Raw genomic sequence first — 13,487 nt, forward strand, 5'->3', positions numbered from 1 at the left:
GATGGTGGATCAACACCTAGAAAGGACCTCTATGGCCCAGAAACACAGCGGAGACCGTGACAACTAGATGAGCCGCAGATACAAATCCCCTGTAAAGACCACCTGGACAAGACCACAGGAAACAGATGATTCTTCTGCACAGTCTGACATTCCTGCAGCCTGGAGCTGATCTACTGGTTTCGTCTGACAAGGGGAGAACTGTCTCCCCGACTGAGCCTGGTTTCTCACCGGGTTTTTTCTCCATCTTTTCACCGATCGAGTTTTGGTTTCTTGCCTCTGTCGCCTCTGGCAGGCGGAGCTTGGGACACTTCATGTACAGAGATATCGTTGACTTGATTGCAAATTATTGCACAGATACTATTTAAAACTGAACTTAGCTGAATGATGTCATCAAAGAGTTCAATAACGAAATGCCTTTAACTGTCATTTTGCTTTTTGACGCACTGTGTTCCTAATTAATGTTGTTCAGTTGCATTGACGCAATACTTTTTGTTTAAAGCGCAATTTAAAAAAAAAAAAAAAAAAAAAGAGTCCAAACAATGACCCCTGCTACGGGTAGTGTTCCAAGTGTTATGCGACTTCAGCTAATGATGGGTCCATCAGAAATTTTACGGTGCTAGGGCTGGGTCTGCGTCAGAAGAAGCCATGCATTGTTTAGTTATGTCAGTGCAGTGCCGTCGGTTGGGGGAGAAACGGCAGCATGCACGGCTCCTCGTTAGTATAGTGGACAGTATCTCCGCCTGTCACGCGGAAGACCGGGGTTCGATTCCCCGATGGGGAGAGCTGGTTCTTTTCGTCTTCCGAACGATCCATCCAAAATTTTTGGTTGGAGTCGCAGGTCACAGAAGGAGTTCTGCTTCGACGTCAGCCCGAGCCAAAGGACATGCGTTGGCCGGGAATCGAACCCGGGTCAACTGCTTGGAAGGCAGCTATGCTCACCACTATACCACCAACGCAGGTGGAAGTCAGCAGCTTTATTGACGCACTGTGTTCCTAATTAATGTTGTTCAGTTGCATTGACACAATACTTTTTGTTTAAAGCGCAATTTAAAAAAAAAAAAAAAAAAAAAGAGTCCAAACAATGACCCCTGCTACGGGTAGTGTTGCAAGTGTTATGCGACTTCAGCTAATGATGGGAGTTTTGGTTTCTTGCCTCTGTCGCCTCTGGCAGGCGGAGCTTGGGACACTTCATGTACAGAGATATCGTTGACTTGATTGCAAATTATTGCACAGATACTATTTAAAACTGAACTTAGCTGAATGATGTCATCAAAGAGTTCAATAACGAAATGCCTTTAACTGTCATTTTGCTTTTTGACGCACTGTGTTCCTAATTAATGTTGTTCAGTTGCATTGACGCAATACTTTTTGTTTAAAGCGCAATTTAAAAAAAAAAAAAAAAAAAAAAAAGAGTCCAAACAATGACCCCTGCTACGGGTAGTGTTCCAAGTGTTATGCGACTTCAGCTAATGATGGGTCCATCAGAAATTTTACGGTGCTAGGGCTGGGTCTGCGTCAGAAGAAGCCATGCATTGTTTAGTTATGTCAGTGCAGTGCCGTCGGTTGGGGGAGAAACGGCAGCATGCACGGCTCCTCGTTAGTATAGTGGACAGTATCTCCGCCTGTCACGCGGAAGACCGGGGTTCGATTCCCCGACGGGGAGAGCTGGTTCTTTTCGTCTTCCGAACGATCCATCCAAAATTTTTGGTTGGAGTCGCAGGTCACAGAAGGAGTTCTGCTTCGACGTCAGCCCGAGCCAAAGGACATGCGTTGGCCGGGAATCGAACCCGGGTCAACTGCTTGGAAGGCAGCTATGCTCACCACTATACCACCAACGCAGGTGGAAGTCAGCAGCTTTATTGACGCACTGTGTTCCTAATTAATGTTGTTCAGTTGCATTGACACAATACTTTTTGTTTAAAGCGCAATTTAAAAAAAAAAAAAAAAAAAAAGAGTCCAAACAATGACCCCTGCTACGGGTAGTGTTGCAAGTGTTATGCGACTTCAGCTAATGATGGGTCCATCCGATATTATTCCATCCAAAAGTTTTGGGTGGAGGCACAGGTCACAGAGGGAGTTCTGCTTCGACGTCAGCCCGAGCCAAAGGACATGCGTTGGCCGGGAATCGAACCCGGGTCAACTGCTTGGAAGGCAGCTATGCTCACCACTATACCACCAACGCAGCAGGCATTCAGCAACTTGCGCCGTCAGTAAGAAGACTCGAAGTGCACGAGTCGCCGATAGGGCTAGAGGAGCAGATGAGATCTTTGTTCAGACCCGTCACTAAAGAGAGCCTTCAAGAATTTGCATCCCGTCACGTACAAGAAAACGCTGCCTTCCCATCCGGCTAAATAAACACGAAGTGGTCAAACGCAGAGAGTGCCCATTCAGACGATGACCAGTGGCAAGCCCTCTCGCAGCATGCTGGCGGACGGTCAAACTGATTCTGCTCTTGACATTTCGATGTAGCTCTGCAGTGAGCAGAGCACCCAAAAATACAGGTCACTCGCAAAAGTTCCCCTCCACGGAAATCTTTAGTAAAAGGCGAAAGATTTATGCGACAATGAAGAGAAACTCGAGCTGTGTCTCCAAACGCTCGGGCCTGTGCGCTGCCTCTGTTAAACTACTACGCTCGCCAAGGGTCATCAAGGGTGACAACGCCTGCCCACATGTGTTTCGTCAGCACCCCCCCCCCCCACTCCAAAACGGAGGAGTAAAACTCAAAAAAGTCCCCTCGGCCCACCAATAACCAAAAGCCCAATCAAGGCAATCTCTTTCTCATGCCTCTATCTGAAAAGTTGGATAAAATCTTATATGAAAAAAAAAGTATTTTAAAGAAATCCCTTATTCCGAGGTCACCGTAGCCACCAGATCCAGTCTGTAACCGCTTCAGTCACCCGGATCCAGTCCGTATCCAGAGAAGATGGTGGATCAACACCTAGAAAGGACCTCTATGGCCCAGAAACACAGCGGAGACCGTGACAACTAGATGAGCCGCAGATACAAATCCCCTGTAAAGACCACCTGGACAAGACCACAGGAAACAGATGATTCTTCTGCACAGTCTGACATTCCTGCAGCCTGGAGCTGATCTACTGGTTTCGTCTGACAAGGGGAGAACTGTCTCCCCGACTGAGCCTGGTTTCTCACCGGGTTTTTTCTCCATCTTTTCACCGATCAAGTTTTGGTTTCTTGCCTCTGTCGCCTCTGGCAGGCGGAGCTTGGGACACTTCATGTACAGAGATATCGTTGACTTGATTGCAAATTATTGCACAGATACTATTTAAAACTGAACTTAGCTGAATGATGTCATCAAAGAGTTCAATAACGAAATGCCTTTAACTGTCATTTTGCTTTTTGACGCACTGTGTTCCTAATTAATGTTGTTCAGTTGCATTGACGCAATACTTTTTGTTTAAAGCGCAATTTAAAAAAAAAAAAAAAAAAAAAAAGAGTCCAAACAATGACCCCTGCTACGGGTAGTGTTCCAAGTGTTATGCGACTTCAGCTAATGATGGGTCCATCAGAAATTTTACGGTGCTAGGGCTGGGTCTGCGTCAGAAGAAGCCATGCATTGTTTAGTTATGTCAGTGCAGTGCCGTCGGTTGGGGGAGAAACGGCAGCATGCAAGGCTCCTCGTTAGTATAGTGGACAGTATCTCCGCCTGTCACGCGGAAGACCGGGGTTCGATTCCCCGACGGGGAGAGCTGGTTCTTTTCGTCTTCCGAACGATCCATCCAAAATTTTTGGTTGGAGTCGCAGGTCACAGAAGGAGTTCTGCTTCGACGTCAGCCCGAGCCAAAGGACATGCGTTGGCCGGGAATCGAACCCGGGTCAACTGCTTGGAAGGCAGCTATGCTCACCACTACACCACCAACGCAGGTGGAAGTCAGCAGCTTTATTGACGCACTGTGTTCCTAATTAATGTTGTTCAGTTGCATTGACACAATACTTTTTGTTTAAAGCGCAATTTAAAAAAAAAAAAAAAAAAAAAGAGTCCAAACAATGACCCCTGCTACGGGTAGTGTTGCAAGTGTTATGCGACTTCAGCTAATGATGGGTCCATCCGATATTATTCCATCCAAAAGTTTTGGGTGGAGGCACAGGTCACAGAGGGAGTTCTGCTTCGACGTCAGCCCGAGCCAAAGGACATGCGTTGGCCGGGAATCGAACCCGGGTCAACTGCTTGGAAGGCAGCTATGCTCACCACTATACCACCAACGCAGCAGGCATTCAGCAACTTGCGCCGTCAGTAAGAAGACTCGAAGTGCACGAGTCGCCGATAGGGCTAGAGGAGCAGATGAGATCTTTGTTCAGACCCGTCACTAAAGAGAGCCTTCAAGAATGTGCATCCCGTCACGTACAAGAAAACGCTGCCTTCCCATCCGGCTAAATAAACACGAAGTGGTCAAACGCAGAGAGTGCCCATTCAGACGATGACCAGTGGCAAGCCCTCTCGCAGCATGCTGGCGGACGGTCAAACTGATTCTGCTCTTGACATTTCGATGTAGCTCTGCAGTGAGCAGAGCACCCAAAAATACAGGTCACTCGCAAAAGTTCCCCTCCACGGAAATCTTTAGTAAAAGGCGAAAGATTTATGCGACAATGAAGAGAAACTCGAGCTGTGTCTCCAAACGCTCGGGCCTGTGCGCTGCCTCTGTTAAACTACTACGCTCGCCAAGGGTCATCAAGGGTGACAACGCCTGCCCACATGTGTTTCGTCAGCACCCCCCCCCCCACTCCAAAACGGAGGAGTAAAACTCAAAAAAGTCCCCTCGGCCCACCAATAACCAAAAGCCCAATCAAGGCAATCTCTTTCTCATGCCTCTATCTGAAAAGTTGGATAAAATCTTATATGAAAAAAAAAGTATTTTAAAGAAATCCCTTATTCCGAGGTCACCGTAGCCACCAGATCCAGTCTGTAACCGCTTCAGTCACCCGGATCCAGTCCGTATCCAGAGAAGATGGTGGATCAACACCTAGAAAGGACCTCTATGGCCCAGAAACACAGCGGAGACCGTGACAACTAGATGAGCCGCAGATACAAATCCCCTGTAAAGACCACCTGGACAAGACCACAGGAAACAGATGATTCTTCTGCACAGTCTGACATTCCTGCAGCCTGGAGCTGATCTACTGGTTTCGTCTGACAAGGGGAGAACTGTCTCCCCGACTGAGCCTGGTTTCTCACCGGGTTTTTTCTCCATCTTTTCACCGATCGAGTTTTGGTTTCTTGCCTCTGTCGCCTCTGGCAGGCGGAGCTTGGGACACTTCATGTACAGAGATATCGTTGACTTGATTGCAAATTATTGCACAGATACTATTTAAAACTGAACTTAGCTGAATGATGTCATCAAAGAGTTCAATAACGAAATGCCTTTAACTGTCATTTTGCTTTTTGACGCACTGTGTTCCTAATTAATGTTGTTCAGTTGCATTGACGCAATACTTTTTGTTTAAAGCGCAATTTAAAAAAAAAAAAAAAAAAAAAAAGAGTCCAAACAATGACCCCTGCTACGGGTAGTGTTCCAAGTGTTATGCGACTTCAGCTAATGATGGGTCCATCAGAAATTTTACGGTGCTAGGGCTGGGTCTGCGTCAGAAGAAGCCATGCATTGTTTAGTTATGTCAGTGCAGTGCCGTCGGTTGGGGGAGAAACGGCAGCATGCACGGCTCCTCGTTAGTATAGTGGACAGTATCTCCGCCTGTCACGCGGAAGACCGGGGTTCGATTCCCCGACGGGGAGAGCTGGTTCTTTTCGTCTTCCGAACGATCCATCCAAAATTTTTGGTTGGAGTCGCAGGTCACAGAAGGAGTTCTGCTTCGACGTCAGCCCGAGCCAAAGGACATGCGTTGGCCGGGAATCGAACCCGGGTCAACTGCTTGGAAGGCAGCTATGCTCACCACTACACCACCAACGCAGGTGGAAGTCAGCAGCTTTATTGACGCACTGTGTTCTTAATTAATGTTGTTCAGTTGCATTGACACAATACTTTTTGTTTAAAGCGCAATTTAAAAAAAAAAAAAAAAAAAAAGAGTCCAAACAATGACCCCTGCTACGGGTAGTGTTGCAAGTGTTATGCGACTTCAGCTAATGATGGGTCCATCCGATATTATTCCATCCAAAAGTTTTGGGTGGAGGCACAGGTCACAGAGGGAGTTCTGCTTCGACGTCAGCCCGAGCCAAAGGACATGCGTTGGCCGGGAATCGAACCCGGGTCAACTGCTTGGAAGGCAGCTATGCTCACCACTATACCACCAACGCAGCAGGCATTCAGCAACTTGCGCCGTCAGTAAGAAGACTCGAAGTGCACGAGTCGCCGATAGGGCTAGAGGAGCAGATGAGATCTTTGTTCAGACCCGTCACTAAAGAGAGCCTTCAAGAATTTGCATCCCGTCACGTACAAGAAAACGCTGGCTTCCCATCCGGCTAAATAAACACGAAGTGGTCAAACGCAGAGAGTGCCCATTCAGACGATGACCAGTGGCAAGCCCTCTCGCAGCATGCTGGCGGACGGTCAAACTGATTCTGCTCTTGACATTTCGATGTAGCTCTGCAGTGAGCAGAGCACCCAAAAATACAGGTCACTCGCAAAAGTTCCCCTCCACGGAAATCTTTAGTAAAAGGCGAAAGATTTATGCGACAATGAAGAGAAACTCGAGCTGTGTCTCCAAACGCTCGGGCCTGTGCGCTGCCTCTGTTAAACTACTACGCTCGCCAAGGGTCATCAAGGGTGACAACGCCTGCCCACATGTGTTTCGTCAGCACCCCCCCCCCCACTCCAAAACGGAGGAGTAAAACTCAAAAAAGTCCCCTCGGCCCACCAATAACCAAAAGCCCAATCAAGGCAATCTCTTTCTCATGCCTCTATCTGAAAAGTTGGATAAAATCTTATATGAAAAAAAAAGTATTTTAAAGAAATCCCTTATTCCGAGGTCACCGTAGCCACCAGATCCAGTCTGTAACCGCTTCAGTCACCCGGATCCAGTCCGTATCCAGAGAAGATGGTGGATCAACACCTAGAAAGGACCTCTATGGCCCAGAAACACAGCGGAGACCGTGACAACTAGATGAGCCGCAGATACAAATCCCCTGTAAAGACCACCTGGACAAGACCACAGGAAACAGATGATTCTTCTGCACAGTCTGACATTCCTGCAGCCTGGAGCTGATCTACTGGTTTCGTCTGACAAGGGGAGAACTGTCTCCCCGACTGAGCCTGGTTTCTCACCGGGTTTTTTCTCCATCTTTTCACCGATCGAGTTTTGGTTTCTTGCCTCTGTCGCCTCTGGCAGGCGGAGCTTGGGACACTTCATGTACAGAGATATCGTTGACTTGATTGCAAATTATTGCACAGATACTATTTAAAACTGAACTTAGCTGAATGATGTCATCAAAGAGTTCAATAACGAAATGCCTTTAACTGTCATTTTGCTTTTTGACGCACTGTGTTCCTAATTAATGTTGTTCAGTTGCATTGACGCAATACTTTTTGTTTAAAGCGCAATTTAAAAAAAAAAAAAAAAAAAAAAAGAGTCCAAACAATGACCCCTGCTACGGGTAGTGTTCCAAGTGTTATGCGACTTCAGCTAATGATGGGTCCATCAGAAATTTTACGGTGCTAGGGCTGGGTCTGCGTCAGAAGAAGCCATGCATTGTTTAGTTATGTCAGTGCAGTGCCGTCGGTTGGGGGAGAAACGGCAGCATGCACGGCTCCTCGTTAGTATAGTGGACAGTATCTCCGCCTGTCACGCGGAAGACCGGGGTTCGATTCCCCGACGGGGAGAGCTGGTTCTTTTCGTCTTCCGAACGATCCATCCAAAATTTTTGGTTGGAGTCGCAGGTCACAGAAGGAGTTCTGCTTCGACGTCAGCCCGAGCCAAAGGACATGCGTTGGCCGGGAATCGAACCCGGGTCAACTGCTTGGAAGGCAGCTATGCTCACCACTACACCACCAACGCAGGTGGAAGTCAGCAGCTTTATTGACGCACTGTGTTCCTAATTAATGTTGTTCAGTTGCATTGACACAATACTTTTTGTTTAAAGCGCAATTTAAAAAAAAAAAAAAAAAAAAGAGTCCAAACAATGACCCCTGCTACGGGTAGTGTTGCAAGTGTAATGCGACTTCAGCTAATGATGGGTCCATCCGATATTATTCCATCCAAAAGTTTTGGGTGGAGGCACAGGTCACAGAGGGAGTTCTGCTTCGACGTCAGCCCGAGCCAAAGGACATGCGTTGGCCGGGAATCGAACCCGGGTCAACTGCTTGGAAGGCAGCTATGCTCACCACTATACCACCAACGCAGCAGGCATTCAGCAACTTGCGCCGTCAGTAAGAAGACTCGAAGTGCACGAGTCGCCGATAGGGCTAGAGGAGCAGATGAGATCTTTGTTCAGACCCGTCACTAAAGAGAGCCTTCAAGAATTTGCATCCCGTCACGTACAAGAAAACGCTGCCTTCCCATCCGGCTAAATAAACACGAAGTGGTCAAACGCAGAGAGTGCCCATTCAGACGATGACCAGTGGCAAGCCCTCTCGCAGCATGCTGGCGGACGGTCAAACTGATTCTGCTCTTGACATTTCGATGTAGCTCTGCAGTGAGCAGAGCACCCAAAAATACAGGTCACTCGCAAAAGTTCCCCTCCACGGAAATCTTTAGTAAAAGGCGAAAGATTTATGCGACAATGAAGAGAAACTCGAGCTGTGTCTCCAAACGCTCGGGCCTGTGCGCTGCCTCTGTTAAACTACTACGCTTGCCAAGGGTCATCAAGGGTGACAACGCCTGCCCACATGTGTTTCGTCAGCACCCCCCCCCCCACTCCAAAACGGAGGAGTAAAACTCAAAAAAGTCCCCTCGGCCCACCAATAACCAAAAGCCCAATCAAGGCAATCTCTTTCTCATGCCTCTATCTGAAAAGTTGGATAAAATCTTATATGAAAAAAAAAGTCTTTTAAAGAAATCCCTTATTCCGAGGTCACCGTAGCCACCAGATCCAGTCTGTAACCGCTTCAGTCACCCGGATCCAGTCCGTATCCAGAGAAGATGGTGGATCAACACCTAGAAAGGACCTCTATGGCCCAGAAACACAGCGGAGACCGTGACAACTAGATGAGCCGCAGATACAAATACCCTGTAAAGACCACCTGGACAAGACCACAGGAAACAGATGATTCTTCTGCACAGTCTGACATTCCTGCAGCCTGGAGCTGATCTACTGGTTTCGTCTGACAAGGGGAGAACTGTCTCCCCGACTGAGCCTGGTTTCTCACCGGGTTTTTTCTCCATCTTTTCACCGATCGAGTTTTGGTTTCTTGCCTCTGTCGCCTCTGGCAGGCGGAGCTTGGGACACTTCATGTACAGAGATATCGTTGACTTGATTGCAAATTATTGCACAGATACTATTTAAAACTGAACTTAGCTGAATGATGTCATCAAAGAGTTCAATAACGAAATGCCTTTAACTGTCATTTTGCTTTTTGACGCACTGTGTTCCTAATTAATGTTGTTCAGTTGCATTGACGCAATACTTTTTGTTTAAAGCGCAATTTAAAAAAAAAAAAAACAAAAAAGAGTCCAAACAATGACCCCTGCTACGGGTAGTGTTCCAAGTGTTATGCGACTTCAGCTAATGATGGGTCCATCAGAAATTTTACGGTGCTAGGGCTGGGTCTGCGTCAGAAGAAGCCATGCATTGTTTAGTTATGTCAGTGCAGTGCCGTCGGTTGGGGGAGAAACGGCAGCATGCACGGCTCCTCGTTAGTATAGTGGACAGTATCTCCGCCTGTCACGCGGAAGACCGGGGTTCGATTCCCCGATGGGGAGAGCTGGTTCTTTTCGTCTTCCGAACGATCCATCCAAAATTTTTGGTTGGAGTCGCAGGTCACAGAAGGAGTTCTGCTTCGACGTCAGCCCGAGCCAAAGGACATGCGTTGGCCGGGAATCGAACCCGGGTCAACTGCTTGGAAGGCAGCTATGCTCACCACTATACCACCAACGCAGGTGGAAGTCAGCAGCTTTATTGACGCACTGTGTTCCTAATTAATGTTGTTCAGTTGCATTGACACAATACTTTTTGTTTAAAGCGCAATTTAAAAAAAAAAAAAAAAAAAAAGAGTCCAAACAATGACCCCTGCTACGGGTAGTGTTGCAAGTGTTATGCGACTTCAGCTAATGATGGGAGTTTTGGTTTCTTGCCTCTGTCGCCTCTGGCAGGCGGAGCTTGGGACACTTCATGTACAGAGATATCGTTGACTTGATTGCAAATTATTGCACAGATACTATTTAAAACTGAACTTAGCTGAATGATGTCATCAAAGAGTTCAATAACGAAATGCCTTTAACTGTCATTTTGCTTTTTGACGCACTGTGTTCCTAATTAATGTTGTTCAGTTGCATTGACGCAATACTTTTTGTTTAAAGCGCAATTTAAAAAAAAAAAAAAAAAAAAAAGAGTCCAAACAATGACCCCTGCTACGGGTAGTGTTCCAAGTGTTATGCGACTTCAGCTAATGATGGGTCCATCAGAAATTTTACGGTGCTAGGGCTGGGTCTGCGTCAGAAGAAGCCATGCATTGTTTAGTTATGTCAGTGCAGTGCCGTCGGTTGGGGGAGAAACGGCAGCATGCACGGCTCCTCGTTAGTATAGTGGACAGTATCTCCGCCTGTCACGCGGAAGACCGGGGTTCGATTCCCCGACGGGGAGAGCTGGTTCTTTTCGTCTTCCGAACGATCCATCCAAAATTTTTGGTTGGAGTCGCAGGTCACAGAAGGAGTTCTGCTTCGACGTCAGCCCGAGCCAAAGGACATGCGTTGGCCGGGAATCGAACCCGGGTCAACTGCTTGGAAGGCAGCTATGCTCACCACTATACCACCAACGCAGGTGGAAGTCAGCAGCTTTATTGACGCACTGTGTTCCTAATTAATGTTGTTCAGTTGCATTGACACAATACTTTTTGTTTAAAGCGCAATTTAAAAAAAAAAAAAAAAAAAAAGAGTCCAAACAATGACCCCTGCTACGGGTAGTGTTGCAAGTGTTATGCGACTTCAGCTAATGATGGGTCCATCCGATATTATTCCATCCAAAAGTTTTGGGTGGAGGCACAGGTCACAGAGGGAGTTCTGCTTCGACGTCAGCCCGAGCCAAAGGACATGCGTTGGCCGGGAATCGAACCCGGGTCAACTGCTTGGAAGGCAGCTATGCTCACCACTATACCACCAACGCAGCAGGCATTCAGCAACTTGCGCCGTCAGTAAGAAGACTCGAAGTGCACGAGTCGCCGATAGGGCTAGAGGAGCAGATGAGATCTTTGTTCAGACCCGTCACTAAAGAGAGCCTTCAAGAATTTGCATCCCGTCACGTACAAGAAAACGCTGCCTTCCCATCCGGCTAAATAAACACGAAGTGGTCAAACGCAGAGAGTGCCCATTCAGACGATGACCAGTGGCAAGCCCTCTCGCAGCATGCTGGCGGACGGTCAAACTGATTCTGCTCTTGACATTTCGATGTAGCTCTGCAGTGAGCAGAGCACCCAAAAATACAGGTCACTCGCAAAAGTTCCCCTCCACGGAAATCTTTAGTAAAAGGCGAAAGATTTATGCGACAATGAAGAGAAACTCGAGCTGTGTCTCCAAACGCTCGGGCCTGTGCGCTGCCTCTGTTAAACTACTACGCTCGCCAAGGGTCATCAAGGGTGACAACGCCTGCCCACATGTGTTTCGTCAGCACCCCCCCCCCCCCCACTCCAAAACGGAGGAGTAAAACTCAAAAAAGTCCCCTCGGCCCACCAATAACCAAAAGCCCAATCAAGGCAATCTCTTTCTCATGCCTCTATCTGAAAAGTTGGATAAAATCTTATATGAAAAAAAAAGTATTTTAAAGAAATCCCTTATTCCGAGGTCACCGTAGCCACCAGATCCAGTCTGTAACCGCTTCAGTCACCCGGATCCAGTCCGTATCCAGAGAAGATGGTGGATCAACACCTAGAAAGGACCTCTATGGCCCAGAAACACAGCGGAGACCGTGACAACTAGATGAGCCGCAGATACAAATCCCCTGTAAAGACCACCTGGACAAGACCACAGGAAACAGATGATTCTTCTGCACAGTCTGACATTCCTGCAGCCTGGAGCTGATCTACTGGTTTCGTCTGACAAGGGGAGAACTGTCTCCCCGACTGAGCCTGGTTTCTCACCGGGTTTTTTCTCCATCTTTTCACCGATCGAGTTTTGGTTTCTTGCCTCTGTCGCCTCTGGCAGGCGGAGCTTGGGACACTTCATGTACAGAGATATCGTTGACTTGATTGCAAATTATTGCACAGATACTATTTAAAACTGAACTTAGCTGAATGATGTCATCAAAGAGTTCAATAACGAAATGCCTTTAACTGTCATTTTGCTTTTTGACGCACTGTGTTCCTAATTAATGTTGTTCAGTTGCATTGACGCAATACTTTTTGTTTAAAGCGCAATTTAAAAAAAAAAAAAAAAAAAAAAAGAGTCCAAACAATGACCCCTGCTACGGGTAGTGTTCCAAGTGTTATGCGACTTCAGCTAATGATGGGTCCATCAGAAATTTTACGGTGCTAGGGCTGGGTCTGCGTCAGAAGAAGCCATGCATTGTTTAGTTATGTCAGTGCAGTGCCGTCGGTTGGGGGAGAAACGGCAGCATGCACGGCTCCTCGTTAGTATAGTGGACAGTATCTCCGCCTGTCACGCGGAAGACCGGGGTTCGATTCCCCGACGGGGAGAGCTGGTTCTTTTCGTCTTCCGAACGATCCATCCAAAATTTTTGGTTGGAGTCGCAGGTCACAGAAGGAGTTCTGCTTCGACGTCAGCCCGAGCCAAAGGACATGCGTTGGCCGGGAATCGAACCCGGGTCAACTGCTTGGAAGGCAGCTATGCTCACCACTACACCACCAACGCAGGTGGAAGTCAGCAGCTTTATTGACGCACTGTGTTCCTAATTAATGTTGTTCAGTTGCATTGACACAATACTTTTTGTTTAAAGCGCAATTTAAAAAAAAAAAAAAAAAAAAAGAGTCCAAACAATGACCCCTGCTACGGGTAGTGTTGCAAGTGTTATGCGACTTCAGCTAATGATGGGTCCATCCGATATTATTCCATCCAAAAGTTTTGGGTGGAGGCACAGGTCACAGAGGGAGTTCTGCTTCGACGTCAGCCCGAGCCAAAGGACATGCGTTGGCCGGGAATCGAACCCGGGTCAACTGCTTGGAAGGCAGCTATGCTCACCACTATACCACCAACGCAGCAGGCATTCAGCAACTTGCGCCGTCAGTAAGAAGACTCGAAGTGCACGAGTCGCCGATAGGGCTAGAGGAGCAGATGAGATCTTTGTTCAGACCCGTCACTAAAGAGAGCCTTCAAGAATTTGCATCCCGTCACGTACAAGAAAACGCTGCCTTCCCATCCGGCTAAATAAACACGAAGTGGTCAAACGCAGAGAGTGCCCATTCAGACGATGACCA

At 47.5% G+C, this 13,487-nt stretch overlaps 9 non-coding genes across 9 annotated transcripts; all 9 read right to left on the reverse strand.

Annotated features, from left to right (window-relative positions):
- Positions 1-2,467: 2,467 nt before the first annotated feature.
- LOC127980393 (U5 spliceosomal RNA) lies at positions 2,468-2,582 on the reverse strand. The gene has a single exon (XR_008159420.1). It is a non-coding gene; the product is annotated as a U5 spliceosomal RNA (small nuclear RNA).
- A 1,226-nt stretch (positions 2,583-3,808) lies between these two features.
- Positions 3,809-3,880, reverse strand: trnag-ucc (transfer RNA glycine (anticodon UCC)). Its single transcript has one exon. It is a non-coding gene; the product is annotated as a tRNA-Gly (tRNA).
- A 629-nt stretch (positions 3,881-4,509) lies between these two features.
- Positions 4,510-4,624, reverse strand: LOC127980394 (U5 spliceosomal RNA). The gene has a single exon (XR_008159421.1). It is a non-coding gene; the product is annotated as a U5 spliceosomal RNA (small nuclear RNA).
- A 1,225-nt stretch (positions 4,625-5,849) lies between these two features.
- On the reverse strand, positions 5,850-5,921 carry trnag-ucc (transfer RNA glycine (anticodon UCC)). Its single transcript has one exon. It is a non-coding gene; the product is annotated as a tRNA-Gly (tRNA).
- Positions 5,922-6,550: 629 nt separating this feature from the next.
- Positions 6,551-6,665, reverse strand: LOC127980395 (U5 spliceosomal RNA). Its single transcript, XR_008159422.1, has one exon. It is a non-coding gene; the product is annotated as a U5 spliceosomal RNA (small nuclear RNA).
- A 1,225-nt stretch (positions 6,666-7,890) lies between these two features.
- trnag-ucc (transfer RNA glycine (anticodon UCC)) lies at positions 7,891-7,962 on the reverse strand. Its single transcript has one exon. It is a non-coding gene; the product is annotated as a tRNA-Gly (tRNA).
- Positions 7,963-8,590: 628 nt separating this feature from the next.
- LOC127980396 (U5 spliceosomal RNA) lies at positions 8,591-8,705 on the reverse strand. Its single transcript, XR_008159423.1, has one exon. It is a non-coding gene; the product is annotated as a U5 spliceosomal RNA (small nuclear RNA).
- A 2,804-nt stretch (positions 8,706-11,509) lies between these two features.
- LOC127980399 (U5 spliceosomal RNA) lies at positions 11,510-11,624 on the reverse strand. The gene has a single exon (XR_008159425.1). It is a non-coding gene; the product is annotated as a U5 spliceosomal RNA (small nuclear RNA).
- A 1,228-nt stretch (positions 11,625-12,852) lies between these two features.
- trnag-ucc (transfer RNA glycine (anticodon UCC)) lies at positions 12,853-12,924 on the reverse strand. The gene has a single exon. It is a non-coding gene; the product is annotated as a tRNA-Gly (tRNA).
- Positions 12,925-13,487: the final 563 nt, after the last annotated feature.

Source organism: Carassius gibelio, chromosome B19 (genome assembly GCF_023724105.1).
Source record: "Carassius gibelio isolate Cgi1373 ecotype wild population from Czech Republic chromosome B19, carGib1.2-hapl.c, whole genome shotgun sequence".
Classification (NCBI taxonomy): Eukaryota; Metazoa; Chordata; class Actinopteri; order Cypriniformes; family Cyprinidae; genus Carassius; species Carassius gibelio.